The 15,283-nt window shown below is 37.4% G+C and overlaps 1 non-coding gene across 1 annotated transcript; it reads left to right on the forward strand.

Annotated features, from left to right (window-relative positions):
* Positions 1-8,501: 8,501 nt before the first annotated feature.
* trnae-uuc (transfer RNA glutamic acid (anticodon UUC)) lies at positions 8,502-8,573 on the forward strand. Its single transcript has one exon. It is a non-coding gene; the product is annotated as a tRNA-Glu (tRNA).
* Positions 8,574-15,283: the final 6,710 nt, after the last annotated feature.

Here is a 15,283-nt window from a genome sequence, read left to right on the forward strand (position 1 = left end):
TCAATTTGTTTTACAGATTATATTATTTGACAACAACTTTCTTTCTTTCTGCAAATCTTTGAAATTTATGCAAGATGCCTTTCTGAGCTTCTAGCATTTAGCATGTTGCCTTTTTTCCTTTAAATGAGTGTGTGCATTTGAGCTGCATGGACACCACAAGTTTATGTAAAACCTTACAAGCCATTTTAGATCAAATGCATCAGTGTGTCACTTGAACACATGCTTCAGTAAAAAAGATCAGACATGAGGAAAATCTGACCTTTAAATAGACACCTAGAAAGAGTACAGAATCTTAAATGAACTATTGTTTACTTTCTATATTTTAAATAGGAAAAAATGCAGTTGAAGAAAAATCCCAGATTATTAATGTGGTCACAGAATTTTGGACTCCATGCGTAGATTTGTTGTTTTACCCGAGTTGGTTTCTTCAAGTCTTTTGTTTTGCTGTGATTGAATGAATCTGACATTTGACAAATTCAGTCTTTCAGCCTGTGAAATGTTAAAATTTTTTTTTAAAAAATCTGTGATTCCATTTAAGAATATTGAGAATTAATAAGAGCTTAATCCTCAAAGGAAAACAATGTTTTCTACAAATAAAGTTTAAAAGCTTAGGTTTATTCTGATTCAGCTGATTTTTTTTTCAGTGGACATAATCAATACATTTATCACATTACAATTATTTATGTGAGTAATAAACCATATAAACATACTGTGATAACACTTTACATTAAGGCTCTGTTAACTTACTTTATTTACTGCATTAGTTAACATTAAAGAAATGCTTATATGAAAGCTGATACCTTCTTTATAACAGATCACCTTAGACCCTGAATCTCTTCTTGGAGCTGGATTTGATTTGTATTGTGAAATGTAAACTGACAGAAACTTCTTAACAATTACTGGTATACTTATGAAGAACAATTTACTTTAAAATAAATAACAGAACTGTAGGATGGGAATAATGAGGATTTAAGTGTTTTAAACCTAAGTGCCAGAATCTCTTCACAGAGCTTTAACTATGCGGTATTTCAAGATAATCACAGCCACATACAGTGTGATGAGATGAAATAATAATTCTCTTGGACTCAAGGTCTAAGACACATGTATGACATTCACAGTGCTGACGAGACTAAGCATGCAGGGAGGGGCTATGGGTAACAGTGGGGGTAAGTACACACATGGGTAGAGTGTAAGTATAAGAGTATAGGGTATAAATACTGAAATCACAAAAAAGTACATTCAAAATGAAAATAATACATTATAGAAAACACAGGGTCCAAAGCTTTAAAGTGCAGTAATGCTTCTAAAAGTAACCTGAGATGAATGAAATTTAAAGTGACACAGTGTGTAGTAAGGTGTTAAGTCAGTAGCCTGTGTTATTCCTGCTGCCACCTCTGTATGATGGCCTTCTGTACAAGTATAAAAATAAAATTTCATTCAAGTCATTTAATTCATTTATTATTTTTATTTCATTAAGTGGTTACAGGCTGGTCTTCTTGTGAAAGTATATAAAGAGACTTAATGCATTACTTCTATACTCTGTGGTACCTGATAGTAAGTCTCCTGTATTAGGTCAATTCTCAATCTCACCACAGGATGGCAGTATCGGATACAGTTTATATAAAACAAGGCGAAACCTAGAACTACCTCATCATCATTAGATTACATATCCAACAGTGAGATTGATTTGTTGTGAGAAAGCCTAGCGCGTAAATTGATTGAAATAATAAGTTGCTGAATTTTCTCAGGAACAGTCATCTAGTTCAATTCAGTGAATGTCAGATGATGTTTGTGTGTTGCCAGGTGTGTGGTTTTTAGACCAAACAATTATTTCAGGTCTTGTGTGTGGCACATGTTCCATAATACTTCGTGCCAAGTAAGAATGTCACTTTTGAGAAGTTTTTCTCTGCTGACCAGACACAAGGAGTGAGTTTTGACCAGTACCTTGCAAAACTGCACACACTAAGTAAGACTTGTGAATTTGAAGATTTTAGAGACTCAATAGTGAGGGACAAAATAGTCTGTGGGATTCCTGATAATGGTCTCAGGGAAAGACTGTTATGTGAAGCAGCTCTGACACTGGAGAAAGCAGTCAATATGTGTAGACCTGCTGAAATAACTTGTGCACAAGCCAAGGAACTACATAGAGAAGATGCTGCAGTGCAGGCCATTAAAAAAGAGGAGCAAAACACATTTTGCAAAGCAAAAGCAGCAAAGAATGAAAACCCCAAAAAGTAAATGCTGAAGATGTGGAAGCGAAATCTGCAAAAATAATGTCTCTCCTGCGATGTCTTGCAGACCAAGATGACCTGTTAGACCTCCTGAAAGGCTTATTGAAATTTGTTAAATATTTCAAGGACTGGGGTAGTTGAAAAAGAAAAAGGTTGATTGTAATATCTCACAGTTAAACTGCAACTATTGTGTTACTGTTAGATAAAAGAAAAAAAAGGTTGTTTTTTGCATAAAAGTTAGTAATAGTAGTAAAGAATCCCAAAGATAGTGCTTTACTTTTAAAGTGGGGAAGATGTGATGTTATGAATGATTACATGTGATTTTGGTTCCGGGTGTGTGTGTGTGTGTGCGTCTGGACAGTTTAGAGGGGAACCGCAAGTTGTGCTATAAGAAATGTTGTGCAAAATGCTAAGTAAAGTGAAGTGGCTAAAAAGACATTGAAGCTCTCCAGCATGTTGATTAAAACATAAAAGAGGGCATCACATTTAGTGCTACATCACATACACACATATGGTCCACAGTGTCAGTGTGAAATGCCACAGAAATCACATTGTTTGTTTCTGGAATTAGCCTGAATTAGCATATTTATGTTTACATTTTTTATATATATATATATATATATATATATATAAAAAAATAAAAGTCCTCACAAATCACCATTAGCCAGTGTACGGTATACAGTGAGGGAAAAAATTATTTGATCCCCTGCTGATTTTGTACATTTGCTCCCTGACAAAGAAATGATCAGTCTGTAATTTTAATGGTAGGTTTATCTGAACAGTGAGAGACAGAATAACAAGAAAAAAAAAATCCAGAAAAACACATTTCAAAAAAAGTTATACATTGATTTGAATTTTATTGAGTGAAATAAGTATTTGACCCCTTTGCAAAACATGACTTAGTACTTGGTGGCAAATCCTTGTTGGCAATCACAGACGTCAGACATTTCTTGTAGTTGGCCACCAGGTTTGCACACATCTCAAGGAATTTGGGCCCACTCCTCTTTGCATCCACGACCCATTTTTAATGCCCTGGCTGAGGGAAGGAGGTTCTCACTCAAGATTTGACGGTACGTGGCTCCGTCCATCGTCCCTTTGATGCGGTGCGGTTGTCCTGTCCCCTTACCAGAAAAACACCCCCAAAGCATAATGTTTCCACCTCCATGTTTGACAGTGGGGATGGTCTTCTTGGAGTCATAGGCAGCATTCCTCCTCCTCCAAACACGACGAGTTGAGTTGATGCCAAAGAGCTGGATTTTGGTCTCATTTGACCACATGACCTCTGAATCATTCAGATGTTCACTGGCAAACCTCAGATGAGCCTGTACATGTGCTTTCTTTAGCAGGGGGACCTTGCGGGCGCTACTGGATTTCAGTCTTTCATGGCATAATGTGTTACCAATTGTTTTCTTGGTGACTATGGTCCCAGCTGCCTTGAGATCATTGACAAAATCCTCCAGTGTAATTCTGGGCTGATTCCTCGCCGTTCTCATGATCATTGAAAAACTCCATGAGGTGAGATCTTGCATGGAGCCCCAGAGGAAGATTGACAGTCTTTTTGTGTTTCTTCCATTTGGGAATAATCGCACCAACTGTTGTCACCTTCTCACCAAGCTGCTTGGCGATGGTCTTGTAGCTCATTCCAGCCTTGTGTAGGTCTACAATCTTGTCCCTGACATCCATGGACAGCTCTTTGGTCTTGACCATGATGGAGAGTTTGGAATCTGATTGATTGCTTCCTTCTGTGGACAGGTGTCTTTCATACAGTTAACAAGCTGAGATTAAGAGCACTCCCCGAGAGTGCTCCTACTGTAATCTCAGCTCCTTACCTGTATAAAAGACACCTGGGAGCCAGAAATCTTTCTGACTGATAGGGGATCAAATACTTATTTCACTCATTAAAATGCAAATCAATGTAGAACTTTTCTGAAATGCATTTTTCTGGATTTTTTTGTTATTCTGCCTCTCACTGTTCAAATACACCTACCATTAAAATTACAGACTGATCATTTCTTTGTCAGTGGGGAAACGTACAAAATCAGCAGGGGATCAAATAATTTTCCCCTCACTGTATATTTTAGTTACTTTATGTCTTGTGCAGGTGAAACATTCAGTTCCCTCAGTTTCCAATACAGGGTTGGGGTAAGCACTATTTCTAACAGTCATGGACACCTGTCTCAATGCTTTCAAAGTACACCCAAGTTGTATAGTCTGAAGATACAGTATATACATAGTATTCTATGCATAAAAGGCTAACATCAATAACAGAAGCACCATGCTTTAAGAAAGACACTTTTCCTTCTTCTACAAAATACACACTGGCGTAGATGAACTTGTAATTGGCATCCACAACAGCGATCATTATTACAGAGAAGCTGGACTTGTAATTATGGTAAAGACTGCCACCTTTAACTGGAGGCTGTGTACGGATGTGTTTACCATCAAGCGCAATAAGCAATGTGGGAATTGCCATTTAGATTGAAAATCATGCGCTATTTTACGCCATTCTGCCTCTGTTGTGGGTCTAGCAAAAGAACAGAAGAACAGATTTGAACATTATTTCTGTGTCACAGAGCATAAAAATAAAACATTTCTGAAGCATTGCAAATATGGATTCATTACTTAAGGCTTCATTGACTATTACAGAATAAACATTAAAATACAAAAAGCAGTGACCTTGAAAATACAAATACTCTGGGACGTTATAGCTATATTGATCATCACAGCATACTACTGTTTTTTGTACATTACTGGTAATCAGTGGTGGAAGATGCATTCAGATCATTTATAAACTATACATATGTATACTTTTATTAAAATTACTTTTTAGTTATAAGTTATACATGACTGAAAACCCAGATAAAGTCATTTTATTGGTGACTGTTTTGTACATAAAATAATCATAATGTAAAGAACATTCTGTAAAATCATCAACTTGATATCTGGAATATTGAGTAAGGCCATGTTGAAGATTGAAATCATTACAAAATGATTGGAACAAAAAATTTGATGGTCCTAACCTCATAGTAAAATTGACACTGTAGGCTGGAATTCACAGACCATCACAAATAACTGATGCATTTTACTGAAACAGATGTTCATTTTTAAGCTAATTTTACTAAAAGTTATTTTTTACCAATGTACTAAATGTGTCCTTTAAGTACAGCATTTGAGTAAATGTTGGGAATCAGTGAGTACCTACAGGAGCAGCACAGGTCTCCATGACTATGTTAGAAATAGTGCTTACCCCAACCCCGTATTGGAAACTGAGGGAACTGAACGTTTCGCCTGCACAAGAAATAAAGTAACTATAAAATATAGCAACACACACTTAAAAGTAATACTTGTTGAATCAAATATTGTTCTGCCAGACCCACCTGTTGCCAAAAACCGCATGGTCACAGCTAGACGCTCTTTTGGGGATATTGCCCGTCTCATTTGTGTGTGCTGCTTGGTTATGAGAGGTCCAACCATCCCCAGCAAGATATCAAACTGCTCTGCTGTCATCTGCAGAAGCTTCCTGAATCCAGTATTATCATACATTTATTTGTATGGTGAGCACAATATTATAGTTTATAGGTTTTTACCAGAAAAAATGGGCAAGCCTACAGTATGGACAAGGGCCAAATTGTGATGGCTATATGACTGGATCAGAGCATCTCCAAAACTGCAGCTCTTGTGGCGTGTTCCCGGTCTGCAGTAGTCAGTATCTATCAAAAGTGGTCCAATGAAGGAACAGTAGGTTATGGCGGCGAGTGAGGGCAGGACTAGTGAGAAAACTTGAACACAATCAAAGGGGGCTGAACACAAATACAGATAACCAGATCACAGTTCTGGAGAAATGTTTACTTATCTTTAATTAGATAATAATGCAAGTCAAATAATCCACAAAACAAATCCAACAAGTCAGCTCAAAAGACTTGACAGTAGTTCCAAAGAATAAATCCCCAAAATCCACAAGGTTAATCCAAAAGCATACAAAAGGTTCACAGGAGTCTAATCAAAAAACAAAGTCAATACTTCCAAAAAGTCATTCTAATTAGTCCACAAAATAAATCCATAAGGCATTCAAAAGAGCACTTGTCAATCAATCAAAACAAAGAACTATACCAGATGCACAAAGTCTTTTAAGGACAAAGCCATAAAACAGAGCACACGGCTGACCTAGACTTAATCAAGGTACAGGAAACACTAAGCAAAGTATTTGTGGAGGAAAAGGGTGACTTAAATACACAAACCTAAACAAAGCACAGGAGACACCTATTAGACATAATGACAGAGACTGGACACCAACAAAAAGGCAGTGGGGGTCTCTAGTGGCCAGAAAACAGTCCACAACCCTGACAGGAAACCAGTAGATATCAGTTTATATCTTGCTCTGTTCATGTTTCAATTAGTTGCATATCTTACCTGTATATTTCAGTCTAGTTGTGTTGATATTTATCATGATCAGAAAATGACAGATGATTTTCAAAGTCTTTTCCTGTTTCATCATAAAATGGACATAATAAAGCGTCCAAAAGTCAGAATGGACAAACCCATGTGTATAAATCACACCAAAATATGGATTTGAATTAAAACACTTAAGAGAAACATTATTTCAGACTTTTGGATAACAGCTTGATAGACTTTTATTTGATAATTATGTGCAGTATTGAGATTAAAATTTATACTTGATTTGGATTGGTCAGAAGGTGTTCAGCATGGACCTGATAGCAGTTCAGGTTTCAAATCAAATCTCTCTTTTTTAAGAATGTCCTCTTTCTGATTATATATATACAGTTATACAAACCAAAAAATAGTGTATGTCAAATATGTACAGAAGAAACTGAGTTTGAGTTTAGAGACTAACTAACTAACTAACTAACTAACTAAATATAATCACAATCGTTTACATCAGCAAACAAAACATTAATATAAATTATGTATACACAGTGCACATACTTGATCAAGCCACAATTATAAGGACATCCTAATGATTAGACTGACCAACTATAGAAGAAGAATTCACATAATCAGAAATAAATAAAAATTAATGGCCCCAAGTTTCAGAAAATATGCCAGTATTGCCCTTTATTGTGTACCTAATTTTATCCAAATGAATGAAGCTCATAACATCTTACTGCCAGTCATCAAAAGATGGAAGGAGAATTTGTTTCCATAGCAGAAGAATATGCCATCTAGCTAATAATGTTACCGTTAAACGTGACTTTATTGGATTACCCACAGAACTGGCGAGGAGTTCACCAAATCGCTCAGTTAATAACGGCCGGGAACGCTTCCTCAACGGAATCCGAAAACGATCACCGATTGCAGCCAGCAGCATGTTGGTGTTGTGTTCATTTCGATTCACTGCGCAAAACGTTACATAACCAAAGCCACAGTACCATTGACCTCTTCAACTTAAATCATTCTTAAGCTTCTTGATGAACTGAGGAGAACTCTCTTTTGGCTTATTTTCTCTCTGGGTGTCTGTGAGTGTCAGTCCCAGTGTCAATAGAACTAATCATGTAGTGTATCCGGGTTGCAGGATTTTTTAATTTATTTGTTTGTTTTTTTTTATTTAAAAAGCACAGAAGGTATCATTTGGGTATGAATCTGTTCGTCTCTCGATATAGTGTCAAAAAAGACTACAACTATTCCAATCATGTCTAAATCAAAAGCCACTGCACCAGGCCAGAGGGGCGCCAGAACCCATATCACAACATGTAGCAGCTCCTTTTTCCTGCTAGCCCAGGTGTGTGGGGTGCCGCGATCGTATAGTGGTTAGTACTCTGTGTTGTGGCCGCAGAAACCCTGGTTCGAAGCCGGGTCACGGCATTGGCTTTTCCACATCACCGTTGAATGCTAGGTATAGCTTTTGGCCATTTGTCACTTGAAAAGCATAAGCAGGTAGGACCCCGCTCCCCTTAAGATTCTAGGTTCGACTCCTGGCTGGCTCGGCTGCCTTTTAAGAGCCCAGAGGTGTGCCACAGACTCCAGCTGCCGAATTGCTGGCAGAGTAACACCTCCCACAATCCCTGAAATGCGGAGAGTCCTGTACTAGGAGGTATGCTGGCTTTCTGCACCAGGAACACCAGCCCACGCTCTGTCTAGTGGCTGATCTTCCGCTGGAGTGACAGCTCGAGTAGCTGAATGCTCGGTCAGCGCTGGCCGATTTTGTGCTCTGCAATGCAAGGTTCCCATGCAAAGCTCTGGATGATACCGCGTTGGAGCTCAAACTGCTTGGTGGTCGAGTAAAACGCCGATCTCAACTCTCCTGGGGAGCCCTCCCATATGGTCTAGCGGTCAGGATTCCTGGTTTTCACCCAGGCGGCCCGGGTTCGACTCCCGGTATGGGAACGTGACTTTATTGGATTGTCCACAGAACTGGCGAGGAGTTCACCAAATCGTTCAGTTAATAACGGCTGGGAACCTGGTGGTGAACTGAAATCTAGCTTTTGTTGCTCAGCAGTAGTTGTTATCATGTGGGTGTGTGTGAAAGTTAGAGAGAGACCTTTGCACACTAACCTTGATGTGTCTGAGAAAATCAAAATATGTACCTCAGCCCTCACAACTACATGGAGTACACAAAAACAAAGTGTATTTCTGCACCTGTGGCCTTTGGATGGTGAGAAGTACAGACTAAACCTATGTATGGCCTGTGTATGAAATGCTTGTCTTTTCTTGATGGTAAAGCCAGTTTGAAACTACCTTAAAATCCTTCAGCGATACACTTTTCCATTTTTTCTGTAAAATATCTACTCTGCATCAGATTTATGAACATTGTCACCACTGCCTCGCGGTGCCTTGTGCTGATGAGGATCACATTCCTCCCCCATTTCAGAATATAACTCATGACCATGGTGTTCTGCACCAGGGTGGGTGGTCTCTCTCACTTTCTCACACTCACACACACACACACAAAAGCCAGAAACTAAGCTTTCTTTGCTCAGGCCTATCTAAAGGGTTAATGGTGCCACTTGGTCATCAACAGTAAAAATCACAAACTTTACCTCTTCCCAACAGGGAAAACCAGCAACAATCAAGAATGCATGATTATATAGTGTCATGGCTGTGCAGACAAAAAATGTGGTTATAATGGAAGTCTATGGGGCAAAAACAGCCACCAACAGTAAATTAGGGAGAAAAAATTTAATCTGATGCTGCAAAAAAAACTAAAAATGCATCAGAGCTAATGTTGTTACTAATCTTTGACATGTCCAAGACTGTGATAAAAAGTAAATAAATCTCCAGTCCACAATCAATTTATATATTGTTTTTCCCCAAATCAGTGACATCATTTATGAACTTGGCAATTAAAGAGTTAAAATCCTGGATGTTTTTGAACATTTAGTAGTTTTGATCAGAACTGAGGTTGATTAACAGATTTATGCAAACAAAAGTTGAAAAAAAAAATCATCTGATATATTTTTACAGCAGTTTATTTTAGTGCATGTTTTCATCCCCAAACATAACATTAGGGTAGTGAATTTGAACTATTTCTATTTTTTGCAGATATATGCACAGAGTTACTCGAGTTGATCTCAGGCAGATCTTTCTTAGTTACTTGGACTCACTTGCACCACGATTGATCAAGCTCTATAGATCAAGAAGTGGAGCCTTGGGAGGAGAAATTCAAATACTCCTAGACAGACTTGATGAACGGGTAACAACATCAGTTTACTTCAAATTGTGAGGTTTTAAAAAACATGACTGCATACTACAAATGTTAGCTGTAGTAAAAGCCATTTACTTTGTCCATGTTTTTCCTGCTTCCTATTTGTGTTTTAGACCACTGCTATCCTGACACACAGGAAATCTGCAGCACTTTGTGGCCTTCCCTTGTTTCTGAGAGAAAAGGAGGACAATCTACTGAGAACGTATCTGGTAATATTTTTTATCTTATCCGTCATGTCTAACATGGCTGGCCTGTGGAGAAGTTTGTGAGAATGCTATCCTTTCTCAAATTGCATTTTAAGGGCATTCAGAATGTGCTATTGGGAGTGTATAGACTACAACCCAAACGACTCGCCTTAAAACAAAAATGTAAGTGTATTAAATATTTTAATGATTAGTGAACATAAGAAACCAAAACGCTCTAAATTTTACAGCAGTTGACTGACAATTTGGGTCGTCAGTAAAGTGCTGTAATATCTTAATGTTGCATAAAATGACACATAACCCAGCACACTTGCTCATTTGACTGATGTAGGATACAACTAAGCTGAAAGATAAGGGTCTTACTCAACCAATGCTGCTTGGAAGTGTGCTGGAATTTGAACACAACCTTCTGATCAAGCCTTCTGTCACTGAGCCATTACAACCATGCCAGAGCAACACCATAACTAGTTTGCATTGATTCAGCTATTTCTCCCACTGAATTAATGGCACTTAAAGATTCCAGTGAAGCAGTGCAAGCTAGCTGTAGTGATGGCTTTGAGTCTCTGATAAGAAGGTTGTGTGTTCAAGTCCCAGCACAAAACATAACTTCCTTGATTGTACCCTTGAGCAAGACACTTCTTCTTTTTCTTATTTTTGTCCTGTATTGATTTTGACCCATAGTTTGTTGTCTCTGTAGGACACAGTCCAGAAGGAAACCTGCACTAAGGGACTCAAAGTAGATATCCTCAGTTTTGTTGAAGATGTGGCAATAACCAACCCAAACACAAGAAGTATAGCTGTGGTGCTGGAAGAGAAAATTGTGCTTGATGATGTTGATGACCTGCCAAATGCATTTGCTTTACTTTTTGGTATCATTTATGCACTTAACATTGAGTACCCGAAGAAGTATACCTTCGAGGTGACCCAGACATTATTTCTGCACCTTGGCTCTCAGTGTACTGCAAGAGTGCAGTCATTGAAGAATAAGCTTCTGAAGCTGGATGTTTAATCTTGGCTGCTGTTTATAAAAAAGTTAACAGTTATCTATGCACTTTCATAGTTTTGTTAATGGAGCTGAGTTTGTTGGACTTGTTTGTTGAACTGTTCAAGCTGCAGCTGTGAAGCCATAGCAAAGTCATTTTTGGTCTTTTTCCATTGTTTTACCCAAATCTGATTTCTTAGAAATATACAGAATACTTGCTGACTCAAAAGGTTCAGACTGTAGTTTCATGGCCATAACAGTGAATCCAGAAAAAGTCGTCGTTCATATTTCTCAATATTTCATCTAGTTGTGTTTTGTATTCAGTGATTATTTGTTCTTTTTATTTGTTTTGGTCTCAAAATCTCTAATACTGCTTTTTTCACTCCTTGGACTCAGATTGTTTATGTACCATTGTTTAATTCAGGCTTACTCTTTTATAATTGGTGCAAAATTTTATATCGTTTTTTTATTCCTATTTGCAAACTTTCTTTCATGTTTGTATCGAATTTATTACATTATAATTGATATTTTATTTAAGATAAATGATATTAATATTGAAAAGAGAGCTTTTTGTAAAATGTATATTCAGTACCATGAATAATGTCTGGATTTTTGGTTGTGGTCATTTGTTTCTGTTTACTGGAGAGTTATTGAGGCTCAATGCCTTGGTTTTATTAAATGCCATTCAATAAATAATAGCATTTATTCAAGTTGGATTGATTCATATTTTGTCTTGGAAAAGTCTCTAAATATCTGTTCATTCTTAAACTCTTCCAGTAATCAGTTCTGCTGTTTGTAACACCTCAGCTTATGGACAGACTGAGATGCAGACAGATACCATAAGCACAGACACAGCTCTTATTTTATATGCCACCATTTGCTCTTTAAAGACTTGTCTCATTTGTTTTAAAATGGATTTGAATGGGCTTGAACACACGTATGAAAACAAACAAAACGTTACACGTCTCATTATCAACTTCTTTGGAGCATTTATTAATAAACTTGAACAAGCATCGGCTCTGTACATCCGACATTAACACTATAAACGTTTTACATAGAGTGCATTGTATAACGTAATGACATCACACCCAAATGAACCGTAATACATTCAATAAAACAAGAGTAGTTCGGCTGATGCCGTAATCTAACGAGTAAGAGTGCAATACTTAACACCCACACTTGCTCTTAGCTTATTAAGTTACCTGAAAACAAAATAACAAATAAGGCTTCTCTTTCACATAAACGATGTAAACATAAACCTTTTACTCTTTTAAGTACCAAACATGTCTCGAGCAAACCTCTTTAACTTTAGCTTAGTGGCTGGCTTTGTCATAATGTCAGCAACCATTTGCTCTGTAGGTATTCCAAGATTACCTTGCCATCATTCACAGTTTCCTTTATAAAGTGCTACTTGATGTCAATGTGCTTGCACCTTTGCCTGTAAACTGGGTTTCTGGCTATTGCTATTGTACCTTGGTTGTCTTCATACACTTTTGTTTGTACGTATTGGTATGTATCCATACCTTTGAGTAGCTACTTGAATACTCAAAGCTACTCAAAGGAATAGAAGGGAACCGCAAGGTGTGCTATAAGAAATGTTGTGCAAAATGCTAAGTAAAGTGAAGTGGCTAAAAAGACATTGAAGCTCTCCAGCACGTTGATTAAAACATAAAAGAGGGCATCACATTTAGTGCTACATCACATACACACATATGGTCCACAGTGTCAGTGTGAAATGCCACAGAAATCACATTGTTTGTGTCTGGAATTAGCCTGAATTAGCATATTTATGTTTACATTATATATATGAAATTCCTCACAAATCACCATGAGCCAGTGTACGGTATATATACTTGCAATTCTGCATTCTTTATTCTTCTGTTCATTTGTTTATTTCAGACTTACATATTGCACACAGAACTTCTGGATAGTGTAGTGGACCAGCACCATTACATCCTCCACAGACACCCTCACACATTCGTACAGCCAGCAGCCCTGCTCTGGCCAGTACTGACAGCATTTTTCCTAGAAACACATGCAGATTCAAAACCATTTAACCTTTACAAGCATTTCCAGAGCAAACTGTGTGCTATATTCATGTGTTTTACCTCTTTTCTCTCTCTTATGTTAGTCAGCATGACTATGGTGGCAGATTTGCGCTCCCAAACCATTCTCCAGAAATCAGCCACTGTCTCCGGTTTCGGACCTGCAAACAGACCTTTTTAAAGCTTTCCAGCAGAAAGTCATGACATTCAGTAAATTCATTCTGACATTCACTCTTCTGATCTGTATGCTGTGTAACGTGTGGGTGACTGCTTCTGTGTTAGAATCTTGAAAACTGATGAAACCCTCAGATGAAAGGTCACTGACACTAACTACTAGCTGTAGTTAACTTTAGGTCTACACATATTGACTGCTTTCTCCAGTGTCAGAGCTGCTTCACATAACAGTCTTTCCCTGAGACCATTATCAGGAATCCCACAGACTATTTTGTCCCTCACCATTGAGTCTCTAAAATCTCCAAATTCACAAGTCTTACTTAGTGTGTGCACTTCCGCAAGGTACTGGTCAAAACTCACTCCTTGTGTCTGGTCAGCAGAGAAAAACTTCTCAAAAGTGACATTCTTACTTGGCACGAAGTATTATGGAACATGTGCCACACACAAGACCTGAAATAATTGTTTGGTCTAAAAACCACACACCTGGCAACACACAAACATCATCTGACATTCACTGAATTGAACTAGATGACTGTTCCTGAGAAAATTCAGCAACTTATTATTTCAATCAATTTACGCACTAGGCTTTCTCACAACAAATCAATCTCACTGTTGGATATGTAATCTAATGATGATGAGGTAGTTCTAGGTTTCGCCTTGTTTTATATAAGCTGTATCCGATACTGCCACCCTGTGGTGAGATTGAGAATTGACCTAATACAGGAGACTTACTATCAGGTACCACAGAGTATAGAAGTAATGCATTAAGTCTCTTTATATACTTTCACAAGAAGACCAGCTTGTAACCACTTAATGAAATAGAAATAATAAATGAATTAAATGACTTGAATGAAATTTTATTTTTATACTTGTACAGAAGGCCATCATACAGAGGTGGCAGCAGGAATAACAGGCTACTGACTTAACACCTTACTACACACTGTGTCACTTTAAATTTCATTCATCTCAGGTTACTTTTAGAAGCATTACTGCACTTTAAAGTTTTGGACCCTGTGTTTTCTATAATGTATAATTTTCATTTTGAATGTACTTTTTTGTGATTTCAGTATTTATACCCTATACTCTTATACTTACACTCTACCCATGTGTGTACTTACCCCCACTGTTACCCATAGCCCCTCCCTGCATGCTTAGTCTCGTCAGCACTGTGAATGTCATACATGTGTCTCAGACCTTGAGTCCAAGAGAATTATTATTTCATCTCATCACACTGTATGTGGCTGTGATTATCTTGAAATACCGCATAGTTAAAGCTCTGTGAAGAGATTCTGGCACTTAGGTTTAAAACACTTAAATCCTCATTATTCCCATCCTACAGTTCTGTTATTTATTTTAAAGTAAATTGTTCTTCATATGTATACCAGTAATTGTTAAGAAGTTTCTGTCAGTTCACATTTCACAATACAAATCAAATCCAGCTCCAAGAAGAGATTCAGGGTCTAAGGTGATCTGTTATAAAGAAGGTATCAGCTTTCATATAAGCATTTCTTTAATGTTAACTAATGCAGTAAATAAAGTAAGTTAACAGAGCCTTAATGTAAAGTGTTATCACAGTATGTTTATATGGTTTATTACTCACCTAAATAATTGTAATGTGATAAATGTATTGATTATGTCCACTGAAAAAAAAATCAGCTGAATCAGAATAAACCTAAGCTTTTAAACTTTATTTGTAGAAAACATTGTTTTCCTTCTAGGATTAAGCTCTTATTAATGCTCAATATTCTTAAATGGAGGCTTGTGCTCTAGTCATCTCTTAATTTTGGGCAAACAAAGTTTGCATTAGTCCACCCTCACAGGTTTTTTAAAAAAAATTTTTTTAACATTTCACAGGCTGAAAGACTGAATTTGTCAAATGTCAGATTCATTCAATCACCGCAAAACAAAAGACTTGAAGAAACCAACTCGGGTAAAACAACAAATCTACGCATGGAGTCCAAAATTCTGTGACCACATTAATAATCTGG

This window comes from Hemibagrus wyckioides, unplaced genomic scaffold, assembly GCF_019097595.1.
Source record: "Hemibagrus wyckioides isolate EC202008001 unplaced genomic scaffold, SWU_Hwy_1.0 Contig28, whole genome shotgun sequence".
NCBI lineage: Eukaryota > Metazoa > Chordata > Actinopteri > Siluriformes > Bagridae > Hemibagrus > Hemibagrus wyckioides.